The sequence below is a fragment of the Marmota marmota genome, unplaced genomic scaffold (assembly GCF_001458135.2).
Source record: "Marmota marmota marmota unplaced genomic scaffold, marMar, whole genome shotgun sequence".
Lineage (NCBI taxonomy): Eukaryota > Metazoa > Chordata > Mammalia > Rodentia > Sciuridae > Marmota > Marmota marmota.
In genome coordinates, this window is record NW_025999875.1 from 778,242 (window position 1) to 787,450 (window position 9,209).

General features: G+C 36.9%; 1 long non-coding RNA gene across 1 annotated transcript in view; it reads right to left on the bottom strand.

The window, feature by feature from the left end:
• Positions 1 to 9,209, bottom strand: part of LOC125611630 — a 20,885-nt gene that overhangs the window by 7,703 nt on the left and 3,973 nt on the right. Inside the window, exon 2 of the long non-coding RNA XR_007341839.1 lies at positions 3,590 to 3,592. This is a non-coding gene — a long non-coding RNA (uncharacterized LOC125611630). The remainder of the gene's footprint in view (positions 1 to 3,589; positions 3,593 to 9,209) is intronic.

The following is a 9,209-nucleotide window of genomic DNA, read 5'->3' on the forward strand; positions in this document are numbered from 1 at the left end:
TTCAGACCAATATCCCTAATGAATATAGATGCAAAAATCCTCAATAAAATTCTGGCAAATCAGATACAAAAACATATCAAAAGATGGTGCACCATGACCAAGTGGGATTCATCCCTGGGATACAAGGCTGGTTCAATATATGGAAATCAATAAATGTAATTCACCACATCAATAGACTTAAAGATAAGAACATATGATCATCTCGATAGATGCTGAAAAAGCATTTGACAAAATACAGCATCCCTTTATGTTCAAAACTCTAGAAAAATTAGGGATAACAGGAAATTACCTCAACATGGTAAAAGCTATATATGCTAAGCCTCAGGCCAGGATCATTCTAAATGGAGAAAAATTGAAGGCATTCCCTTTAAAATCTGGAACAAGAAAGGGATGCCCTCTCTCACCACTTCTATTCAACATAGTTCTTGAAACACTAGCCAGAGCAATTAGACAGATGAAAGAAATTAAAGGCATAAATATAGGAAAAGAAGAACTTAAATTAGCACTATTTGCCAATGACATTATCCTATACCTAGCAGATCCAAAAAGTTCAACCAAGAAACTTCTAGAACTAGTAAATGAATTCAGCAAAGTGGCAGGATATAAAATCAATACCAATAAATCAAAGGCATTCCTGTATATCAGTGACAAATTCTTTGAAATGGAAATGAGGACAACTTCTCCATTCACAATATCCTCAAAAAATTAAAATAAAATACCTGGGAATCAACCTAACAAAAGAGGTGAAATATCTATACAATGAAAACTAGAACCCTGAAGAAAGAAATAGAAGAAGACCTTAGAAGATGGAAGGATTTACCTTGCTCATGGATTGGTAGAATTAATATTATTAAGATGTCCATATTACCAAAAGCACTTTACAGATTCAATGCAATTCCTATTATAATTCCAATGACATCCCTTGCAGAAATAGAAAAAGCAATCATGGAATTCATCTGGAAAAATAAGAAACCCAGAATAGCTTAAGTAATTCTAAGCAGGAAGAGTGAAAGTAGTGGTATTGCGATTCCAGATTTTAAACTATACTATAGAGCAATAGTAACAAAAACAGCATGGTACTGGCACCAAAACAGGCTGGTAGACCAATGGTACAGAATAGAGGACACAGAGACAAATCCACAAAATTACAACTACCTTATATTAAACAAAGGTGCTAAATACATGTAATGGAGAAAGGATAGCATCTTCAACAAATGGTGCTAGGAAAACTGGAAATCCATATGCAACAAAATGAAATTGAATCCCTTTCTCTCACAATGCACAAAAGTCAACTCAAAATGGATCAAGGATCTAGGAATCAGACCAGAGACTCTGCATCTAATAGAAGATAAAGTTGGCCCTAATCTTCATCACGTAGGGGCAGGCCCCAAATTTCTTAATAAGACACCTATAGCACAAGAGTTAAAACCAAGAATCAACAAATGGGATGAATTCAAACTAAAAAGTTTTTTCTCAGCAAGAGAAATAATATGTGAGGTGAATAGGGAGCCTACATCCTGGGAACAATTTTTTTACCCCTCAAACATCAGATAGAGCTCTAATCTCTAGAGTATACAAAGAACTCAAAAAGTTAAACAACAAAAAAGCAAATAACCCAATCAAGAAATGGGCCAAGGACCTGAACAGACACTTCTCAGAGGAGGACATACAATCAATCAACAAGTACATGAAAAAATGCTCACCATCTCTAGCAATCAGAGAAATGCAAATTAAAACTACTCTAAGATACCATCTCACTCCAATAAGAATGGCAGCCATTATGAGGTCAAACAACAATAAGTGCTGGTGAGGATGTGGGGAAAAAGGTACACTCATACTTTGCTGGTGGGACTGCAAATTGGTGCAGCCAATTTGGAAAGCAGTATGGAGATTCCTTGGAAAGCTGGGAATAGAACCACCATTTGACCCAGCTATTCCCCTTCTCGGACTATACCCAAAAGACCTAAAAAGAGCATACTACAGGGACACAGCCACATCAATGTTTATAGCAGCACAATTCACAATAGCTAGACTGTGGAGCCAACCTAGATGCCCTTCAATAGATGAATGGATTAAATAAATGTGGCATTTATACACAATGGAATATTACTCAGCACTAAAAAATAACAAGATCATGGCATTTGCAGGCAAATGGATGGCATTAGAGCAGATTATGCTAAGTGAAGTTAGCCAATCCCTAAAAAACAAATGCTAAATGTCTTCTCTGATATAAGGGGGGTGACTCAAAATGGGATAGGGAAGAAGAGCATGAGAAGAAGACTACCACTAAATAGGGAAGAGAGGAAAAAGAGGGAGGGAAAAAGAGGGAGAAGGGGAGTTGCACGGAAGATGGAAGGAGAACTGCATTTTTATACAGAATACATTTATGATGTTGTGATGAGAAAAAGAAAAAAAATGTGTCACATTAGATTGGATAGAGAGAAAGGAAGAGAGGAAGGGAGGAGTAGGGGGGATAGGAAGGGCAGCAGAATAGAATAGTCATTATGATTGATGTATGTAAATTCCATGTATGTAGTATATGTCAAAATACATTCTGCTGTCATATATGACTAAAAAAATTAAAAATAAATTGTATGGTAAAAAAATAAAATAAAATATGAGGAAAAAAAATTTTGAGTTCTCTATATATCTTGGAGATTAATGCTCTTTGAGGTGTGTAAGGTAAATAATTTTTCCCATTCTGTAGACTGTCTCTTCACATTGTTGATTGTTTGCTTTGCTGTAAAGAAGTTTCTTAGTTTGATTCTATTCCATTTTTTGATTCTTGATTTTAATTCTTGCACTTCAGGAGTTTTGCAAGGAAGCCAGTTTCTAAGCTGACATGGCAGAGATTTGGGCCCACTTTTTCTTCTATTAGATTTAGAGTCTCTGTTCCAGCGCCTAAACCTTAGATCTATTTTAATTTGACTTTTGTGCAGGGTGAGAGATAGGATTTAATTTAATTTTGCTAAGTATGGATTTCCAGTTTTGAGTCTGTGGATGTCTTTGCATATGAGGTGAGTCTCTTGGAAGCACCATAGTGTTGGGTCTTGTTTTTTAATCCATTCTGCCAGTCTAGCTTTTGACTGATGAGTTTAGACTACTGTGGGAAGCCATTCTCACTCGTGACTGGGTGACTCCTGGTTTGGGTCTGAGGCTTCTGGCTGTGTCGGAATTTTCCCGGCCCTTTCCTGATGAGAGAACCCATCCGTGTGGGGGTGTGACTGACCACTGACCCCGGGGGCCCAATCACTGACCCTGACCTTGGAGTGCGGCCCCCCCTCAACCTTCATTGGATGGAATTATCCCCTGAATTTCTTGTTCCCCAATAAAAGGCTACTCCCAGGCCTGTTCACTCTCTCTCTCTCCTGCTAGCCCTGAGTAATCCTTGCTGCCCTGCTAGGCGGTTAGAGGTCGGAGCCAGAGAGGGGAGCCGTCTCGGACCTGGCAATAGAAATAAGGTAACTGAGTCTGTGTGTTTTATTTCGATCTCTTCTAGCTAACTTTTATGCCAAGAACCTCATTAATGAAACCATTGCGCAGGCCGCATGGTGGAGACTACCAGTAAGATCAATGTAATATGGGCCACATACTAAAGGCCAGTAACAGATATAAAAAAACAGATAAACAAAAGAGGATCACCCAAACCAGGGCTATCAGGTGAGAACCTTTAAAACAGAAAAATTTGTGCATACAAGTTTCCCTTAGCTTGGATAGTGAAGAGTACAGAGCAGGTGGAGGAGTGGGAGTCATTCCCCTGCCTCAGACTTTTCTTCCCCTTATTGCTGGCATTGTTTCCAGAGTCAGAAGTCCAAAACTGTTGGCTTTGAGGGGGCCTAAGGTTTGAGTCAGAATACTGAAGGATTCTTGGGTTCAAACAAAACAACAGTATCTTATCATCCTCTGAGATTTTTTTCCCTTAATCTTTGTATGTAGAACATACAGGAATGTAGAATTTTAACCCTTAATCATCTTGCTTTTAATAAAGACCAGAAGCAAAGCAATCTTAAACTTTCCATTGAGCAACAATTTAAAAAAATACATTTATAATGTTTATCCCATTTATATTAAATCTTATTTATGCATTTTTAACTCAGGTTACCCAAGAAAACCAAGTTTAGTTAACATTTTACGTAATCCTTTTCTGTTGAAGGAAAATTTTAGAAGTGATGGATTTAATTACACTTTAAATATTTTATAGAAAACAACACCCTTCACTGTCTGATAATCTGGAAAATAACCTGAGTGGGTTAGTGATTTTTTAAAGATATCTTTATTTTTTGTTTCTAAGAATTTTAAGTCAAGTGAACTGAAAGCAATTTGGATTCAATTTTATTTATTTATGAGCACACATTTATATGCCAATTTTGGTACCATGTAAATGATAGATAGACACAAGTACACATATAGACACAGCACACAAACATGTGTGCACACAAACATGTGTACTCACATAGACATAAAAATCAACAGTGTACTTTTGGATCAGATGAGAGTCACTCCAGATCTATTTTTCTGCCTTGTGCCTATCTGAGCAAAGAGAGGGAGGAAACTATTCAAAGAATGGAATCCCAGAGTACAGGAAAAGAGAAAACAGTTTTCTGTGTCTCACAGCAGCTTGGATTTAAAGCAACACTTTTTCCTCCAGTCTCAAATCAGTTTGGGCACTTGTTTATGCAGCTTACATTCTATGTGGATATCATACAGGCAACTAAGGATGAAGGAAAGCTGCTGTTTTGATCATGGAAGGTAAAAAACTTATACATAGGGCACTTTTGACCATTATTTCCAAGTCCCCTGGTAATTTTTTTTTGGTCTTCTCTTCCATGTGTGGCCATAGAAAAAGCTGAACCCTCTGGACTATTTGTTATTATTGGTGTGGCTTAAAACCCTGTGAGGGAGTATTTACCATCTGTAAGATAAAGCCAGAGTCTGTCAATATCTCAAGCATCCCTCAGCATTACTGATGTCCAAGAGAAATGGATGTATGAAGATGTCTCTCCCATACACTCCATTTTACACCCAGAACCAGGAAGTGTCTCTGCCCTTGTTCCTGAGAACTTGGTGAAGCTTGCCTGTCCAAGTTCTGCACACATGGCTTATCTGCTGCAACTATTGTCACTCACTTGTAATATAATTAAGAAACATCTTTAATAATTTTGGGAAAGTGACCCTTAATCCTTCTGCATAGCATTTTAAGAGTAGCTTAGGCTGGACATTGAAAAGTGGAGGGGGGAGTAGAGGTTTTGTGTCACCATGTTGGAAACAGCAAATAACCACAGGATAAATGCCATAAAAAAGAACAATGATCATAGTAGACAAAGACAGTGACTTAAATATGCTCTAGATTTTGTTTATAGCCTCTAACATGATATTGTGAAATGCCCATTTCTAAAATGAGTCAGGTGTATGCCAAAAGATTATATCCACAACAATGAAGATAATCTCTTTGCCTCTTTAGTGGTCCTGATCAAAATAAAATATATGCTGCAAAAAGCAAGAGATAATAGAATGCTCCATGCCACCCAGAACAGAAAAGTGTCACTAAAGTAGCTGACCACATAAAGAGCTGAGCAAACGCAACAGAACAACATAAGACAAACAGAGCACCAGGGCATGGCATAGGGAGGAGATTCTGGCAGAGGAAAATGTACACATAGAAATCCAAGGCAAAGGCCAGATATCAGAGGCTAAGTTATGCGTCATCTCAACCAAAGCTGAGAGATGATCAGGTGTAAATACCTGTCCTGCAGTTGGCTCTTCATCCAAGTCATGGCACCAAGTAATACGTCATAGGAAAGCAGGGAGCTGAAACTCCAAACCTCGGTTCTTGTGTTCCAACAAAAAAATATTTAAAGTGAGACACCAAAAGTCATGCAAAAGAACTTTATTAGATGTGCAAGTGAGGTGAAAATAAAGTAAAGGAAAAGTGAGGTTTAAGCTAAAAATGCTCTCAAGGGGCAGAGTGGATCCTCTTCAAGCAGAGAATCATGAAGAAAACAATGCTGTCCCCAATTTTATTACTCTTTGATGTTTACCAGGGGAACTGGGGACCACCTTCTGTACTCTTTGCCAATGAGGTGTTCAACTCCTCCTTTATACCAGGCACTGGAGTTTTTGACCTTAGTTGATTCTCTCCAGAACTGTCATGGTGTCTATCCTGTTTAAGGGGCTTCATCTACAAGTCAATTCCATGTTAATGTGGGCTCTTGGGTCAATATCTGGCCAGAAGTTATGGTTAGTGCACTTTCACTACCAAAGGAATGTTCCTCCCTTGATAAATGAAGAAAATTTTAGCCATAATTCCTAGCTTCATGTCAATATCAATGGACCCGATCAAGAGTTAGTCCCATTAATCCTTTTCTCTTGACATATTCCTGATTAGCTCCTTTTGTATCTGTTTCTTTTTTATAAATTATCACATTTTGCTTCCTCATTTGCTTTGGAAGTAGTTTAAAGAAGACCCTAAAGTAAATTAAAGTAGACCTGTGATTTTGCCTGAGTTTCACAGCTCATTGCTAGCTACTACCTAACAGCCTGTGTAAACCTTTCTCCACATTTGATTTTCTTCTGGTTACTTAAGCACACTGTATGTCGTGCAGCATACATTTACTGGGCCTGCCTGCCAGGAACTGACTTCCTTCATTGCTGGCCTGAACGCCACATCTGCAAAATGGTTCCTTCCTTTGCTCTCTACATGCTGCCTGGAGAGATGGCGGCTTCTTTCTCCACATATGGATTTCGGGCAGCATGTCCTTCAGGTTTGCTGGGCAATGTCCTTGATCTCTAAATGCTCCATACCCAGACACAACTCAGGCCTCCACAAAATGTGGGTTTCTTTAATTCCCTTATCCTTCTATTATGCTCATGAAGGGACCGCTCTGCCTGGAGCTTCCTGCCTGGCTATGGCAACAGCTGTGCTGCTGGGGATTTTTTCCTTATTTTAATATATCCAACCTCCTGTGTCCTGGTCTGCTTTGAATGTCTGGTTTTAGGTTCTAGTACAGTAAAATGCTCCTCACTGTTTTTTTTTTTTTATTTTGTTGTTGTTGTTGTTTTGTTGTTGTTGTTGTTGTTCACCCACCCACATTGTGAATAAGCTACCAGTTTGCTTTCTTGGTTTCACACCATGGACAGCCAGGAAAGCAATTCTGCCATCTTGGAGCTCCCTTACCAGCATTTATTTTTATTTGTATTCTTGGTGATTGCCCATTCTAACTGAAGTGAAATGAAATCTCATTATAGTTTTGATTTGAATTCCCTGATTGCTAGGGATGTTAAACTTTTTTTTCCATGTATTATGTCTTTCTTTCATACATGGAAACTAGAGAAAAATAAGAAAAAAATGAGGGGAATCCTATGAAAACAGAAGGGAGATCAGTGTAAGAGAGGAAGAAGATAGAGGAGGATAGAGAAGGGATGGGAAAAGAGAGGAACTGTAGAATAATTGACCACATTGTGCTATAATGAATAGAGGGAAGACTAGTAAAGTAGAGGAAACAAAACAGGGGGAGGAAGGAGGGGAGAAAAAGAGGAAGAACTGGAAACTAAAATGGAGCAAGTTAAATTTCATGTATATAAGATTATGTCAAAATAAAACCCCATTATTATGTATAATTTACTAATAAAAATATTAAACAATAAAAATAAATCCAAAATATCTTCATGGAAAATAAAAAACTAAATAAATGGAGGGTTACATTGTGTTCATGGTTTGGAAAATCCAACGTGTCCAATTCTTCCCAAATTGATGTATAGATTTAGTGCAATTCTAATCAAACTCCTGGAAAGTTTAAAAATACAGATAAGCTAACTTATCTGTATATTTATATTTCCATATAAATTTTATATGGAAAATAAAAGGAATTAGAATAGTTTAAAAGTACTTCCAGATAAAGAAGAAGAAAGTGGGCAGGATAACTGTAACCATATGGTATTGGCAAAGTAATAGACACATGGATCAATGCAATGAAATAGCTTTTCCAGGAATAGACCCATACAGATTTGAATAACTGATTTTTGACAAAGTTGAAAACAACAATCCAGTGGAGAAAGGACTATCTTATTAACAGATGGTGTTGGAAAAACTGGACATGATTTACAAAAATATAACATCCTATAGCTCACATCTTATCCGAAAATAATCTCAAAATGTATCATTGAGTCTAATTATCAATGTAAAATTATAAAAATTCAAGAAGAGAAAGAATAAGTTTTGTGAACTGGAGTTAGCAAAGTATGCTAAGACATGATGCCAGATGAAATAAATTGTATTCTTAATATAAAAATTTCTCAGTGAGAGGTTCTGTGCACAAATGATAATGCAAGTTACATATTGGTAGAAAATATTTACAAATACCATATCTGACCTATATTCAAATGACTCTTAAAATTTAACAATTATTAAAAAATAAAATAGGGAAGAATACTAAATAGTTCATGAGTGGATCTGACTATGGTAAATAAACACATGCAAGGATACTTATCATCATTAGCTATTAAAAAATGCCAAAAACCCCATGGTAAATACCACTATATAATTATAATGGGTAACATAAAAAAATATGGACAATGTAAATAATGCCAAAATTCAAAGCAACTAGAACTCTCATACATTGCTGGAAGGACTGAAGACATTCTGCCTTTTAGAGTACAGTAAATGAATTACTTCATGACCATAAAGGTAGATTTTGGCAAATATTAGAGTTGGTCATTTGTATATATTTTTTCTTTTCACACTTTTCTTGCACTTCATGTCAACTTGAGGTTAGTCATAGCCACATGATGTACTTGGCCAATAAAATATGAAGGATGATAAAATGTGTCATGATTATATATAAACATTTAATTATAAACATGAAACTCTCCAGCACACTCTTTCCATTATATGGTGGTATGAACTAATGTATTTATTGCAGTTTTCACTTTGCAGCCTGGAATGCTGAACCATGCTTGGAGGTCAGTTCCATGGAAAGTGACCTGAACCTTTAGCAGACTTGGCATGAGCTTTAGTGTTTCAGTCACAGAGGGGATTTGTGGGGTTTTTTTTGTTGTTGTTACTATACCATAATTTCTTTTATTTTGAATTGTAAAATATCAGCTTACTACAGTGATGCAGTCACCTCAATGTTAGTAGCAGCACTATGGAACCAACTTAAATGCCCACCAACAGATGAATGGATGAAGAAATTGTGATATATATATATAAT